At 43.0% G+C, this 16,540-nt stretch overlaps 1 protein-coding gene across 3 annotated transcripts in view; it reads right to left on the reverse strand.

Moving 5' to 3' along the window:
- Positions 1 to 10,393, reverse strand: part of LOC146809744 (uncharacterized) — a 518,320-nt gene extending 507,927 nt beyond the window's left edge. For 2 of the 3 annotated variants that reach the window (XM_085616601.1, XM_085616599.1), the window contains exon 1: positions 10,225 to 10,359. The gene's annotated coding sequence lies outside the window, so the exon portion shown is untranslated. Of the gene's footprint in view, positions 1 to 10,224 lie in introns of all 3 variants that reach the window. The other variant, XM_085616600.1, reaches the window with a different exon arrangement.
- Positions 10,394 to 16,540: the final 6,147 nt, after the last annotated feature.

Below are 16,540 nucleotides of genomic sequence, written 5' to 3' on the forward strand. Positions count from 1 at the left end.
GTTCACATGGCCTCCATCAAGGTGTTATATGCTGTCTATCAAGATCAACAGATCACCTTCTAGGGCTGTTTCTTTGACTTAGAAGTCAGCTCTGACAAAAACGTTGACATAAACCAAAACAGATCTTCTGTAATAACCGGAGAGATCTAGGAGGGCTCTCATCTCAGTCTAGGTCTTGGGGGGTTCCCAAGCCAAGATGATTTGTAACTCGGACATGCTGGAGGGGCTGAACTATAGCCCCACTGACATCCCAAGATCCCTGCCCTATCTGGCACTTACTGGCCTTGATAGTCAGGTCTGCCGTCTGCAGGGCCTGAAGCACTATTCGAGGTGGTGTATGTTGTTATCCCAATAACAGCTGAAGATTGCAATGTCGTCTAAGTAAGTAGCACAGAAGTCCTCCAACCTGCCAGGGCCCGAGTAACCAACCTCTGGAAGGGGGCAGAGACATGTTTTAATTCAAAGGCCATCAGCCCAAATTGGAAGTGGCCCTCTGGGGTAGAGAATGCAGACCTCTCCTTGGCCTCGTTGGTTACGGCAATGTGCCAGTACCCTGACGTCAAATCATCAGGGACCCTTTAGACTCTAAGTCAGTTGCTCCATTTCCAGGGGTGAACCAACCTTAATGATGAGGGGGAATGGAAGACCAAACTCTGGCTATAAAGAAAACAGTGTTTGAGGCTAACAAGACAATGGACAAACACTGGGACAATTCAGTGATGACTCATTCAGTATTTTCCTTCGCATACATCTTTTAATTGAAAAAAGGGGAGTGTCCATGTTTTCAAAGAAGGGAGATTCGCATATTGTATCAGATGAGCGTATGCCTTTTTCTACGTGGCTGCAATGCGAGAATGAGATTAATCAATGTTTAAAGAGAATGCGCAGATAATTGTTGAAGTGGTAATAGGATGCAAGGCCACTCTCACCCCAATAATATCCCATCTGAAATAGTGGTCTCTGAGGAAACCCTTTTGAAAGGAGTTGGGAAACTTGAAAAGCGTTAACTCTCCCCACCGAACATGTTGAACCCACCGGGGGAAGAATTAAAAACTCCTGGACACAACAACTCGATTCTATCAAACCTGCAGACAAAGTTGGGGCCATAGTAAGCCATGTAGGAGATAAAAATATGGATCACTATGCTAATGTTTTAGGTGATCTCTCCGCGGTTATCATTTACACCTTGCTTTCAGGACTTGAAGGTGGCTGGGTGAGCAAGAAAGAATTTCAATTTCTGAACAATCTGGACCCTGGCACTCCGGTATTATAAACCATAAGAAAGATAAACCAAAATGACAATCTTACCTCAGGAAGACCCAATGTCTCTGGCTCGCAGTCCATTTTGGAAGGTCATTTTGGAACTCCTGCCAAAATGCATGGATCATTTCCTCAAGCTATTTATTCCCAATATTAGCTCCTAAATTAGGGATAGCACTGACATTATTTAAAAAAAAAGGTTTTCCACTTGATTCAACATGAAACATTTTGCTAAATCTGGATGTACAGGAACTGTACACAAACATTCCCCACAATATGGCATTTGAGGTAATGGAGATTTATCTGCGAAAGAGACAACATGAAGAAGGAACTGAGTTTCTACTAAAACTGCCGAAAAACTGTCTCATAAACATTTTCTTCAAATTCAAAGATGAATTATACATCCAGATTAAAGGGACAGCTATAGGATGTTCTTTTACTTCAGAAATGGGTGTTCTATACATGGCAGAATATGAGGACAAAGGGATTTATAGTAATAGTCCGTTCAGTGATTCGATCTCCTTGTGGGCCAAGTAAGTCAATGATGTGTTTATGATATGGACCAACACCGAAGAGAGCTTGTTGGGATTGAAACAATGGTAGACTGGTAGATTATCTGACATCGAATAATCAATGGTATATGACAGATGCACCATTCTATTCTTATCTCAACAAATACAGAATTTCGAAGACCTATTTATGCAAAATTATGAAACCTGTGGTTTTATGATCCATTGATAAATATTTGTCTGCATTACTTTTTTTATTTAGTTTCAGTGCCCCCCTCTATCTTAAGCAATTTTATGCAATTTCTGTGCTTTGACGATTATGTGTTGTGTGGTCTCTACACTTTAATCTGATTCAAGACAAGAGCGTTAACCTTCATCTTATAGAATTTTAAATCTGTGGAAATTGTTTTATAGTTAACAAAAGAATACTCAGGTACATTCATTATGTCTGCAACATAGTTGTGAGGTTAAGTCCACGGCCTAGATATCAAGGTGTAATGTGCAGTTTAAAAGTTGAAGCATGTGCAATGGAACAAAGATTTTCATCCTTCCAATGCAAGGGAAATGAGTGCATTAGATTAAAATTGCAAGGTTGCCTGGTGAGTTAAGTGCTGACTGCAGGTATCTCTATATGACCTGCTGCTCATGCACTTAAATACCTGCAAGATCAGCAGCACCATTTATCCTTGGGTAATATCTGCATTCCTCAGTCAGACACATGAAGGCAACACAACTGTTATTATGCCCTCTAAAACATTATTAGTATGTGGTAAGAGAACCTGTTAATGTGCTATTTTGTTCTTTTGGAATAAGTGTGCATCTTTTCATTCACTTTGTAGGAAGTGACTTTACATTGTTTAAGATTCTGAGGCCTTATGCAGATTTCAAGTTTGGTGGAGGGGGCGGGGGGGGGGGGGGGGGAAACTAAGACGTCTAATTTTCATTATGTCCATTTGGAGTGTTATGCTTAGTATTTAGCTGTGTGTGAATCAAAGACCTGTTTGACTAGATACAGCTTTAGATGTATAATAGAGCTCATGTAATCTCATAATAAAGTTTTAAAAAGCAGTATTGTGAGAGGGACATTGCTTCCACCCTTATTTTGATCTTCTCTGCAGGCATTTGATTGGTCAGCAGTTGGCTTATTTTTTTTCAAAGGGAGTTCCACTGAAGTGCATGAAAGTAGACGTTTTATTGATTCAATATATATTTTCCTTTGATCTCCCTAAAATAATGTATTGGGCTCCTCCTTGTGAAATATAACTTTTTTCAAGAATTCACCTGTGAAACTGCATAATAAAAGCAGTAGCAGTCTATTTATTTTTTTTAAATTAAAAATTGCTGTTGAAGTATATGATTTTTCTTTGGAACGCCTGATTTGTATCCCTTTATATTTACCTGCAACAGTGCATGGACATCTAGAAAGATATTTTTTCCTTTGGGTTCTTATGAGGGTATATGGGCATTGAGGGCAGAAAGATATTCTTATAGAGTATTAACAGCTGTACCAGCGCTTTCACCATGGGATGGCACAGGTGATCTCCGATAAATGCTAAAATAGTGTGCGACAGTTTCAATTGAAAAGTACAAGAATTGTGACTTCCGAGACATGCTTAAATTTGAGTTCAGCTCAATACACAGATTCTAAAATGAGGACTTAGAGGTAGGCCATGAAAGGTGGTCAAAGCAGATTGCCAAAAGAAAGATTTTGTGAGGCCATCAAAAACCTATGAGCTTCGTTGCAACGGGTTCAGTCATTCGTCTCTGGTTGAAGGCAATAGCTCTTGATTTGATCAAATATTCCACATGCCTAGAGACAAGCGGTTTTCCATTAAGGATCTTTCCTCTCATTTCTTTTCTTCAAGTTACATCTATGCCTCTTAACCGACCTCCTTGTGCAGTACCTGGATAAATACCAAATGTATGCTGCTGACTCTCAAATCTGTTTCCCCATGAAAAATAGACAAAATAACCTAATCAACATTTCAGTGTGCTTCGACCACGTTCCACTGGATTTAGATCCTAATAATCAGCGATTCTGAGGCTCCTGAGCCACTGTTTGCCATGCCGCTGCCGCAATTCCCTGCGCAGCCGCCATCCCACCATTCTACAGATAGTGTGCCTTAGACGGACGGAACACCTTTCTTTCTCCTGCATTCCTCTTTACGATTTACGTGGTGACAGCCAACCCACCGGTGTGTCCTCCTTTGCGGCATTCTTCTCTCTGAGGGCCATTTTATAGACAACGTGTGATAAGCCATGGGCCTGGTTGACCTTCTCCTTCCCCGGGATTCTTGGTAAGGTAATTGGAGAAGGTAATATTAGTCCAAATCTAAGATGGCCATTGCCCTGCAAGTTACTGAAAGTCTTTCCCATATCAATTTGGAGATGATACGACTTCCTGTTTCCTGACCATTAAAAGAAGTTGACTCTGTCTATTCTTTGTATCACAATGCTTCAAGTAGTTGTTTGTCGGGTACCTTTCTCCTAGATTTCTTCCTGAACCTATGCCTGCATCATCTTTCAGTAGTCTGAGCTGCCCCTTGTTATATTATAAAAACATTTCCCTTGTTTGGGCATCTTATGTTATGCTTCATGAACACCCCATTCGTAAGGCCTTCTTGCAACAATAGCCGCTGTGTCTTATTATCCAAATACATTTCCTGGAAGAATTTCACGAGGTGCTGTGAGCCTGACCTTGTTAAGAAATAAATGGTTGGGTTATTTTCCTCCAGTTGGTGCTCCTTCAGGTCTTGTATGCCTTACATATTTTACGTGCCTTTATTTTGTGTTTTCAGTTATTTACCTTGCCTGATGTTGGCATGTCAACACTTCACCCATAAAACAGAGTATCTCCGAATACCCAAAAGTACTAACTGTAATGATAAACTATCAGAACCTTGAGTCAGAACACATTAGACAGAACATTGCACAAATATCCAACACAGTGTGGAGGTATTGTTTTGTACCTCACTGAGCTCATACCAACACTTTATAAAACAATGTTTAACTCCCCGAACATAGTACAAAAAAACAAGACCCAACAGTTAGTTTGGTTCAAGTGATACTATGGATCCCTAACAAGCAGTGGGAGTTGATGAACTTTGAAAGTGGTGGGGAAAACAATACCTACCACGAATAGGGTTGAGTGAGTGTGTGAAGTGATAGAGCCCAACTCCTTCTAAGAGACCTTGAGGGAGAGGTTATCCTCCCACCAGAAAATACTGAAACTACATGACCAAAAAGCACATTTCTCAGCACAATTGCTAGGTTCTGAAGGAAAAATGTTAGTACTTTTGTGGCAAGCCTAACTCTCTTCACAGGTACTGCGGTTCACCTCATCCTCCCCAAAGATAGTGCTTTTGTTTAGCACAGGTTTCTTAACAATTGGATATATATCACATGCTAGTTATCCAGTGCCACATGGCCCCACATGTTTTCAAAATCTCTACTACTTATTTCTTCAATGCATGTTTCCATCATGGCTCATCAGTACAGATTCTCATTTATATTTTATGACTGAGTGTAAACTTTGAAGGGGGCAGGATGGAAAAATAAAAAGTAACATAAATTGAACAGTTACAGGTCAAAGGCACCAGAGGTAGATAAACCATAAAGGCTCATACAGTAATGCACTCACAGGATGAGACAGGCTAAGCCAACTGTATATGCTCAGCCCTCAACAACAATTGTGATCATGTCATAGAAATTATTATCAACATAAATTATGAAATACCACCACATAACTTATGAAATAGCAGTATGTGGCCTCTAGTACCAAGCAGGCAAAAGCAGCAATATAATTCCAGAACTAAGTATAACTTAGCCTCAAAGACTAGCATTAAGTATATTTCATATATTGTCTAAAACATCAATATGACAGCTCAAAAATGTAAACATCTCAGCAGAAGAACATCATTTTCATTTTGCATCTTTATGTTCAATTCTCCTAAGCAGATACTTATAATTTTCATGTTTGATTTGGCCCCCAAAGAACTGATTGTCTTTTAAATCATATACTACCATGAACTACTGTCACACATAGACAGACTGTACCTTTCATTCTCACTTATCGTCATCAAATACCAGGAAAGGTCATTATATGGCAGTGATTTTCATAACCATTATGACAAAAATAGCTAGAATTAGTTCAAGAATGCTCACAATACGTCATGAATGGGTGACTGGCAGTCATGCCAGGAGTAGCACAAATGTTGTCAAGAATGCCTTGAGTTTGTCAAGGACCCGCCACTTTAAGCTAGGGAGAGCTGGAATCCTGCCCACACTGCTGTAAATATGACAGGGATAGGCAGTATGTCAACAAGATGGCTCACATTGTGACAAGGACGGGTCTCTATAATCTGTATATTGTCAGAGAAAGGCAGAACTTAATAAAGAATTCCGACAATATATCAAGGAGGAGCCACTGTCATGTCAGAGATAGGCAGAATGTTGCCAGAAATGGCAAAAGTAGTGATAATATGCCAAGTAACAGTCAATATTATGCCATGGGTGGCCAGATTTATGCCTGCTTGTCACACAATACGCCAACCCTCCACCTCAGGGAAACATGTGCAGTTGGTAGTTACCTCACTCAGGCTCACATCAGTTCCAAAATCAAACACATTCTCACGCTCATTCACACTCATCATACTCATCATTACTCTAAGACACTATCATTCCTCTCACTCACACTCTTCTCCACAAACTCCTTTCACTCACATTCATATTCCTTTCACTCTCACTCCTCGCATTTCTCTAACTCACATTCCCCACACACACACTCCTCTCACTCTTACACCTCTCACTCACACTTCTCTCTTCCAATCTCACTTCAACTCTAACTCACACTCTTTCTCCTCTCATATTCCTCTTCATCACACACTCACTTAAAATCACACTCCTCTCACTTGCACTCTCACTCCTCTCACTCACACTTTTCACAGAGATGCTCATATCACTCTCACACTTTATCCTGGGTAATGACAAGCAAGCATATACGTCCAAAAAGCTCAGGCAGACACATGCTCTCATGTGCACTCACACTTCTCTGACTCATACTGTCACTCACACCCCTCTTACTCATACTCTTACACTCATTAAACGCACTGATTCTATCATGCACACCGCTCACACATATACTCCTTGATTCTTGACACTCCTGTCATTCACAAGTCCTTCTCACACTTCTTACTAGCACTCTCAATCTTCTCTCGCAAATTCACTCATACTCCTCTTATTCACATCACTCTTATCCACATACTCCTCTCATTCACACTCTCACAACTCTTATTTCCACACTCTTCTCACTGACACTCACTCTTTGCCCTATTACATTCTTCATTCACATTCACACACTTTTCATTCACACGCGCTCACACACCTCTCTCAATCGCATTCACTCCTCTCACCCATACCTAGCTTTTTCCTCACGCAATCCACCGACCCTGTGATATCTTACAACAAATGTTTTGTCCCCTCTAAGGCCAAGGGGTCGCAAAAAAAGAGCAAAGAGTAGCAGGAAGCAAGCTAGAGGTCACAGCTGCGATCCCGTACCACACCAAATGACGTTCATGATCACCAACAAGCTGGACTACGGTAATGCATTCTGTGTTGGAGTCAATGCTCAACTGACCAGAAGACTCCAGACCATACAAAACTCAGTGGCCAGGCTCACCCTTGACATCCCACCTCAAACTCACATCAAACTGCACTTCAAATAGCTCCACTTGTTCCCAATGCACAAACCAGCACTCTTCATACTCCTCATGTAGAAAGCCTTATATAAGATTGGCCCGTGCACCTCAACAACTGCATAAACTTCCACACCTATTAGACACCTCCACTCACCTGGACTACTACTCGCACACACTGCACATACACAGATCCAGATCAGGCGGCGGTGCCTTCTCCTATCTTGCTCCTATACCTGGAACGACTTGCCTCTGCAAATCAGAGCATCCTTCCTTGGGCTCCGCAATTCCACAAAAAAACTGAAGACCTGGCTCTTCACCTAGCTGTGACCCTGGCTCGGCCCAAACAGTGCCCTTCTTCATCACCAGGATCGTTTCCAAGGTGAGGTGTGTGCTATACAAATACACATTATATAACATAAATGCTTTATATCATGCCATATTATGCAGGACAATAAACCATAACGCTGAAAAAGTAAACATACCGGAAATGTTACATAAGACAAAGATAGTTACAAGATGTAGAAGTCAGATATCATTCCTACTGGTGGGAATTACATATTTTGAGCGCTTGGTCAGGAGAAATACAAAGTCAGGATTTAAAATGTGTTTGAGTTCTGTAATTTCTGTAATTGTAATTTCGGTACAAAGTTTATTTAATCACAGCACGATGTCTGTGCAGTTATACATCTCACTATTTTCCCGCTGGGTTGTATAATGTCCCCTCTTCCTAGTACACCGGGTATCTGATCCGAGACACATGGTCTCCACTGCAATCTCAGAGACCGTAAACTTCCAACTGGAAGACCACATCAGCCCCACCTCAAAAGCACTCATTGAAGACCTTGGAAACCTGAGCCTCACCCAACGTGTAAAGGAACCTACCCACATTGCCGGACACCTCCTGGATTCTGTTTTTACCACCTTTGAAAACATCTGACTCGATCAGCCCACATCAGTCTCATCAGTCACCTGGACAGACCACATCATCATCAAGTTCAACATCCCCATCCCAGTCCAAGGCGCACACACACCACTACCAGACCAGCCCGCTGAAACTGGTGCAAGAACTGGAACACCGCTCTCAACACCTATTGATCCAGATACAGCAATAGCCTCCCCAAACCATTCAAGAATTAAAAAAAAAAATTCACCTTGTGCGCTGACTCCCTTGTCCCCTTAAACACAGCAATACAAGATCTAACCCCAGGCCAGTTGGTACACAGAGGAACTTAGACTGATGAAACACCACTGCAAACAACTGGAGTGTAAATGTAGAAGGAAACAGGACAATGCCGTTTGGAACATGTTCAATCCGCCCTTAGATGCTACCACCAAATGATCTGGACCTCCAAATGCACCACTCTGATAGGCTGTATCGATGCCAGCACCAACAGTAGCAAAGAATTCTTCGCCATCATGAGGAATTTCACCTCACCAGTGGCTGCCTTCAAGTTCCACATTCTCATGGAACCTCTGCAACAGTCTATCTCAGTTCTTCAGCAACAAAATCTCTGCCATTTACAGCAACTTCAACCCGCAACTGGACCTGTCATACCTGGCACAACACCTTTTGCCGCCATAAGCGTTCCCACAGTCTGGAGAATTTTCTTCACTGACGTCTTTCGTATACTATAAGTGAGTTCTTTTCCACTTGAACATTCTTTCTCTGAAGAGCTCAACGTCATCCATGCAGTTGAGTTGTTGAAGCGAGTAGTTGCTGTAATTACATCTTTCTCTGCAAATGGGTAAGCGATACTGGCAGATATGCAAGATTCTACTTATTCTCAATTGATGTTCTTGGTGTCTCCAATCCATATTATGGGTTGTCTGGGTTAGCCATCTGTCCTAGGTTTAGAGAAGAAGAGGTCGAATGGGCTTCGTAGGTGGTCTAACCAGTCAACCACAACAGGGTTAGTAGTGCGAATGAGGATTTTTTCTGTAATAATCAAATCCAGTGTGGCCCTTTTGCTGTGTGTCGGTTTCAGAGAGTGTTGGGTCATGTCATTCTCCATCGAGAATAAGGAAAAGGTGAGAAGCGATCTCCTCAGTGGAGGTTGAAATCACCCAGAAATATATGATGTTGGACGTATATTATGAATTGTGAGGTAATGAAGTCCATGTAACTAGAGTTATCTTATTATTGCTATACACTGAACATCGCTGGATACAGAAGGATCTCTGCAACAGGTGCCTTAACCCTTTAGGATATTTTAAAAGGTGGCCTGTGTGTGACCAATTACGTAAGCCAGAAAGGATTTAGTGTCACATTTGTCCATCTGGGCAATTTCTTTGGAGCAGAGTTTTTAAAAATAAATCTAAAAGTTGACTGCCAAACTCCACTCCTCATGACTGCTCCATGTGATTGCAATCCCTGCTGCCACACCCTCAGCCCCTTATTTAGCGGATCCGTGGTTATATATTTTTTTCTTTTTCAGCACTGACCTCACATACATAAGGATGAAAGCAGACGATGAACCAACACTACACTCTGGTTTGTGACAGAGCCCTCGAGACCAGTGCGCGAGGGCACCCGAATTACCCCAGCTCTGCGAGGCCACCACAATGGCAGATCGAGCTATGCAAAGTTCTATAACATAATTGAATGAAACCTAACCCCTCATGTTATTCTCCTTCTTATATATATTCTCGCCCAAAGCGCTATGAGGCTACCGCATGATAGCATGCAGCGCTTAAAAAAAAACAATTAAAAAAAAAATTAACTCATAGGAGGTCGATCAGTGGCCAATGGGAACACTTACCAGGGAGGTGCAAGCGTCACTACTTGTCGGCTCCTGACAGTGCGTCACAGGCCTCCGTGATGTCTGCCCGCCGGCTGACCTCTTCAGGCAGGTCGTGCGCCTTTCACCAACGAAAGACACTGACGGCTTCCGAAATCTGCCGCTTGGCTGAGCCCGGTCACCCGCATCTAGCAGGAACCCAGTGGGAAAAAACACCACAAGGCCGCCTGCGGGGAATTCCCGATGGATCGGCAGCCCTGGCAGTCTAAAGAGCCGCGTGCCCACTGTCACCTGCAAGGGGACTGCCAACCACGTGTGCCTCTGTTTGTTGAAATTATGGTTTAAGAGAGCAAGGGTTGTTTACCTCTCTGGCAGCATTAAGCGCTTCCATTCACTATCGGAAAGTTGTTCCACACAAGGATTATTGCAGCCTTTCGACTAAGAAAACGTGCATTGGTTTGGTAAACCGTTCACTGTGAACAATGAGCCTTGTGTTACCTTACACAAAGACACCACATAATTTGCATTTACATTTCAATCTGTCATTGGCAATTTAGGGGAGAAGTGTCTTACCTAATGCCACACTAGATATACTTTTGACTGAAAAGTCGCACAAGTCCCAAGAAAATAGTAGGGGACTATTATCATATTCAATCTGAGGAAGGCACCACAGGGAGTGACCTCGGGTTAGTAATTACATTTTAAAACTTTTAGTAAATAAATGCGCTGCGTGTGTTTTTTAAGCATTAAACTTACTATTAATGAGTCTTATGTTTCCTGAGGGTGTTATTTATCTACCTCCAGAGCACGCAAGGCTTCACATAAAGCAATTAGTTTGTTAATACTTAAGCAATCTTTAACAGTATTATGTTCCACCGTCATCCGATGAGAGATTAAAACACTCCTGTGCCATTCCCACAAATTAAAGGGCATTTTGCCAGTGGGATGGAGGTTTACAAACACATTGAGACCAGATTAAATGCTTGCAGTGTTTTCAATTACAAGCAGCTGCAGGGTTGGGGCACTCAGAGATAGATCTCAGCCTCAGGCTAAGGGGAACAGAATCCTCTTTCTAAAAAATAGTGCGGGGACTACACACACGTTCACTCCCAAATGGTGCCCTGCTTTTCAGACAGGACTTCTCTACAAGAGCTGCTGACTACAAAAGCATGTTATTGCACATAAGGCCAGACCATTAGTTCCACTGCTTCCAACTGGACAAGTTTGTCTGCTTCGCTTATGTAAATGTAATAGCCTGTTTTAGGTCGAGCCTAGGCAGCACGCATGCGCTGCCCTGAGAGACATGCTGATTCCAGAATATGAGCTTCAAGCGCCTCCCATATTTTCTATTGGCCCATCTTACTATCATTCATAAATTCCAGCTTTTGATTGGTAAAATGCCTTACTAGTCCCTCCTTTTGCATTTCTGTAACCTTCCATTCTGACTGTCCTTGTTACAAGTGCTCTTACTCTTCATTATCTGCTATACTTTCGGGGCACTATTTTCCTTTGATGGCCTGCCTCTACTCATGTAGTCAGAAGTGTTGGTGTTTACTTTCTGCACAGGCTTGTTTTATTTACTACTTAAACTCCAATGCTTAATCTTTAACAGTGACGGGTGCACACCTTTCTTTTGGTCTGCGCAGCTCGGTGTTTTTTTGGGCAGGGCGGAGCACTGTGCTTCTTCTTCGACAATGGCGGCCGTGTGCCTTTCTTCTGTTCTACGATGCTCATCCAACTCTATTTACTTTTCCAGAAATTCTACAGTTTTGGGCCTTGCTTCATCTTTAACAATGGCGGCTGCATGCCTTTCTTTTGTCCTGTGCGACTTGCCCACCTCTTTATTTAGTATGCCTGAATCCTACTCACACTGGCTGGCCATGAATTCAGTCTGATACCCGCCGTTGATCTTTTAACAGATGTCAGCTGTCTGTGATTTTAGCACCTATGGGTCACATAACAGCAGATCCCTTAGCAAAACCTAAATACTGGGAATCGTCTAGGAGCAGGAGGGTTCATAATGTGTAAGGGGACCGAGGATTGGACCACTGGTGGTACCTCAACTAATCCCAGTGTGTCGCACAACATTTCGAAGTGTGGATTGGCTGTGGAGTCACTGTCTGAGTCGTCCTCCAGGCTCCAACAATTCAATGCGCACTACCCAGAAATGGAGAAAGTTCGGTCTTCACTGGAGGTGAGGGACTAGGGGAATGTCACAGACAGGGTAATAGCAGTGTATGTCGACTTCGGTAGGTGAGTCTTCTGTTTTGGACGACAAGAGAGAATGATATAAAAAGAGGGACAGAAGCATGAAGAACTGACCCCGGGTTGTCATAGTGAGCCATGGATAGACCAGGTCAATGGGTCCCATTGGGTGCCGGTCAGTCTCTGCACGACCCAGAACCCTCCCAAACATGGCCAGGTTGCTGCTCAGATTGCAGGGTCTCAAGCTGTGCTGAAGGCTTTACAACGGGGTGTTTGTAGCATACTGGATGGCACTTTTTGATGCATATTTGGTTTTTTACGGACAATTAATGTTTTGTTAATTTGACACTGGTTGCGCTCATGAAAGTCAACATGACACCGATATACAGGTTGCAATCTGCATCGAATAAATGTCCCTGAGCATTTTGAGTTTCAACTCAAGGAAATACTTATAAGCCTTCCTAACGAGATGCTTTAACTCCAGTCGCAGTCCTTAAAAAAAGGATTCATTTTTTTGGAGGCCCCGGCAGCTACCAAAGCAGCTGCATTTTAAAATTCTTTTATTTACATCTCACAGTGGAATCCGTAATCTTGGAACAGTCAGTAAAAAATAATTAAAATGGCAGCTGTGTCATGTCTTATGTGTGTGCTAACACAAGGCGATGATGGACGGAGCGCTGAAACTTTTCAGCCACTCACCGCCATTCACAGATCTGGCATGATTATGTTATCACACTGGCCCTTATAGCATCTTTAGACATACTTGTGCATGCATATACTTTATTGCACTGTTTTTATCATTTTTATCAAGCTTGGGAAATGCTACACATCAACGAGAAAAAAATTAATTTTCACTGATGTTGCCCAGCTGGTTGGTATAAACTATTGGCCATGCCAATAGGTCAAACATTTGAGAGCTATTGGTTTTGCCAATGCTTGTCTTCATTTAGCACTCAGTGCTGGGAGTTATTCTGTTCTGAGAAATCCCATTTTCACAGATAAGGGACCTGAGGTACGCTGACCTAAAGTGATTTGAGCAGGGTCACACAAGCAAATAATTGCAGGTTTTTCCTGGCAGTGACAGACAGGAAGAAGCAATTGCAACGCAATAGGTCTTGCCTTTTTTAGAGTTAGAGCTATTGGTATTGTAAATGGCAATGTCTTTAACCTATGTGTTTTGGTTTGGAGTGAAGTGGATGTATGAACAGAGACACAGCTGCAGCACTGCCTAGAGGTCTTAGAATGAGGAATTACCACTGGGACCAGAGAAGCAGCTGCAGCACTGTCTAGAGGACTTAAGAATGAGGAATTACCGATGGGACCAGATAATCAGCTAGCACACTGTCTAGAGGACTTAGAATGAGGAATTACTGACAGGACCAAAGATGTAGCTGAAGCACTGCCTAGAGGAGTTAGAATAAGGAATTATCAGTGAGATCAGAGAAACGGCTAGCAGTACTGTCTAGAGGACTTAGAATGAGGAATTACCCCTGGGAACAGGGACACCGCTGCAGCACTGCCTAGAGGACTTAGAATGAGGAATTACTGCTGGGAACAGAGACACCGCTGCAGCACTGCCTAGAGGACGTAGAATGAGTAATTACCAACGGACCAGAGAAGCAGCTAGCAGCACTACCTAGAGGACTAAGAATGAAGAACTGCCAGTGGCAACAGAGCCGCTGCTGCAGCACTGCCTAGAGGATTTAGGATGAGGAATTATCGATGCAACCAGAGTAGTAGCTAGCAGCACTGCTTAGAAGGCTTAGAATGAGGAATTACCAACAGACCAGAGAAGCAGCTAGCAGCACTGCGTAGAGGGTTTAGTATGAGGAATTACCACTGGCAACAAAGACGCAGCTGCAGAGCTGCCTAGAGGACTTCGAATAGAGGAATTACTGACAATACCAAAGAAGTAGCTGAAGCACTGTGTAAAGTACTTAGAATGAGGAATTACCAATTAGACCAGAGAAGCAGCTAGCAGCACTGCCTAGAGGACTTAAAATGAGAAATTGCAGACGGGACCAGAGAAGCAGCTGCAGCACTGTCTAGAGGACTAAGAATGAGGAATTACCACTGGGACCAGAGAAGCAGAAAACATGCAAGAGAGTGATGGTGGTAAGGGATGTAACAATGGTCTAGATGTGAGGGAAAGATGTTGGGTCAGAGTAAGAAATCCAGGGCATGTTGTGGAGGGTGAATCAAAATATTTTTCCCCTTTGCGTGTTGAACACATGGTGTCCCATGCTATACGCACCAGTGATGGATGTATTCGGAATAAAGAAACAGGCCCAGATAAACACAGAGGAAGAGTTAAGGGTCAGCAAGCCCGACTGACTGTACACAGGCTATTTGTATCACTGACGGGATTTGATGAAAAATTACAATTATTCTGTGATATCGGCAAACAACATAAACATAAACTAACTGGTGAACCTTCGCCAGGAATTTGATTGCAGAAAATAATCAAAATACTGCGTGTCTGCTTGTGTCAGTCTGGACATATCATTATTGTGGGTGCTGGGGAGTGTGTGAGAGAGAGCGAGACAGAGAGAGTGAGAATCAGGGAGAGAGAGAGAGAGAGTTTTTTTCCCTGAAACAGATCATGGATAGAGAGGAGTTTAAGGCCCACCTTTTCACCAAAGCGCAAAGAGATAAAAAACAACATGCTTATTGGTAATCACTTTTCAGCCATTTTCCATTAGATTCCCCAATTGGCAAAATTAAAAGTGTGACAATGTTAGACAGCCTTCCATATAAAATGGGCCAAAGCATGAAATGCCTTTAGCTGTTGGTACTGGATGCTTAAACATTTTTAATAACACATTTTGCCTTTCAGAGAAAGGAGACAGTCAGGTCCAGACAATTTCGTCACTTTGGTGGGCTGCAGAATTCAAGAAGAAAACAAAAGATGGCCTTTGTAAAAATTACAATATTTGCCCAAACGCCAACGTATCTGACAAAAAGAACACTTACTGTCTTTGTCAAAAAGAACACTTACTGTCTTTGTCAAAAAGAACACTTACTGTCTTTGTCAGATGTATTTGAAACCTCTCTGTTTTATATAGGACAAACTCTTCACTGGCTTCCTTAAAATACAAACCGTCAGCAGTGGCTGGCTCAGGTAAGCGCGGTGAGGCGGGGCCGGGCACGGCAGGGGGAAGCCGACGACAGAATAGGTATTATTTATTTATTTGATGATACCTATTCCGTCCTCTATTGACATCCCCCTCCCACCCATCCCCGCCCTGTCCCACTGCCACACTGCGTTTACCTGTGCCGGTCACCACTGCAAACCATAAGATCATCCACCTCAGCTTCGGAGACCAGAACTGTTGTTCCACACACACTGAAATGGCAAGCATGACACTGAAGGCATCATGGAGTTTCCGCCTTTTATGTTTTTGTGTAGCTGAGCCGCTCACGGTATCTGTTGGTCACTTGATGCTGCTAGTGCGAGGAAAGACTGGGAAGTGTTGGGAGAGACGCCGGCGCTGCTCCAGAGATATGCTCACCAGCAGCATCCTCTGAGAGGGGGCACGGAGGGCAGATGATACCTCAGTGCGTGAAGGGATAGCACCACATCCTCAGCACCACAATAGCAACAGTGACGGCGCGTGACAGAAGAACAGCCCCAGCGCCCAGCCTACACCATGTCCTCAAGATAGCCGTAAAGTCAGCTCGGCGGTGTCTAGTCAGTGGCGGGTGTCCCAGGGGCGCCTGAAACGTATGGTGCATATCCGAAGTGCGGGTCGGACTGTGACTAGTGAGCTCTGTAAAAAGGATCCTTTAATTGAACTTGGTGTTATTAGAGGGTTATTGCACTAGGTCCAGTGGTTATTGCACAACATGCCTGACAAACCACAAATAAGCTGCCTGACATCGGAGCTGACCAAATAGCCACCTACAGCGTAACACAAGTAGGAAAAAAATAAAACAACACTTCAACAAGCCCAACACCCTTTAAAAGGACGCCCAAAACCAAACAAATATCCTATCAAAAAAAGCCAAACTGATGGTGGACATCAGAAAAGTGCAAAAAGGCAACAAAAATACAAGCAATCAAGTGGGAGGTACGGTGCGGGAGGCAGCACTAACCCAACTGTGGCATTAAGAGGAGGTAGGAGCGAGGAAA

Source organism: Triturus cristatus, chromosome 7 (assembly GCF_964204655.1).
Source record: "Triturus cristatus chromosome 7, aTriCri1.1, whole genome shotgun sequence".
Taxonomy (NCBI): Eukaryota; Metazoa; Chordata; class Amphibia; order Caudata; family Salamandridae; genus Triturus; species Triturus cristatus.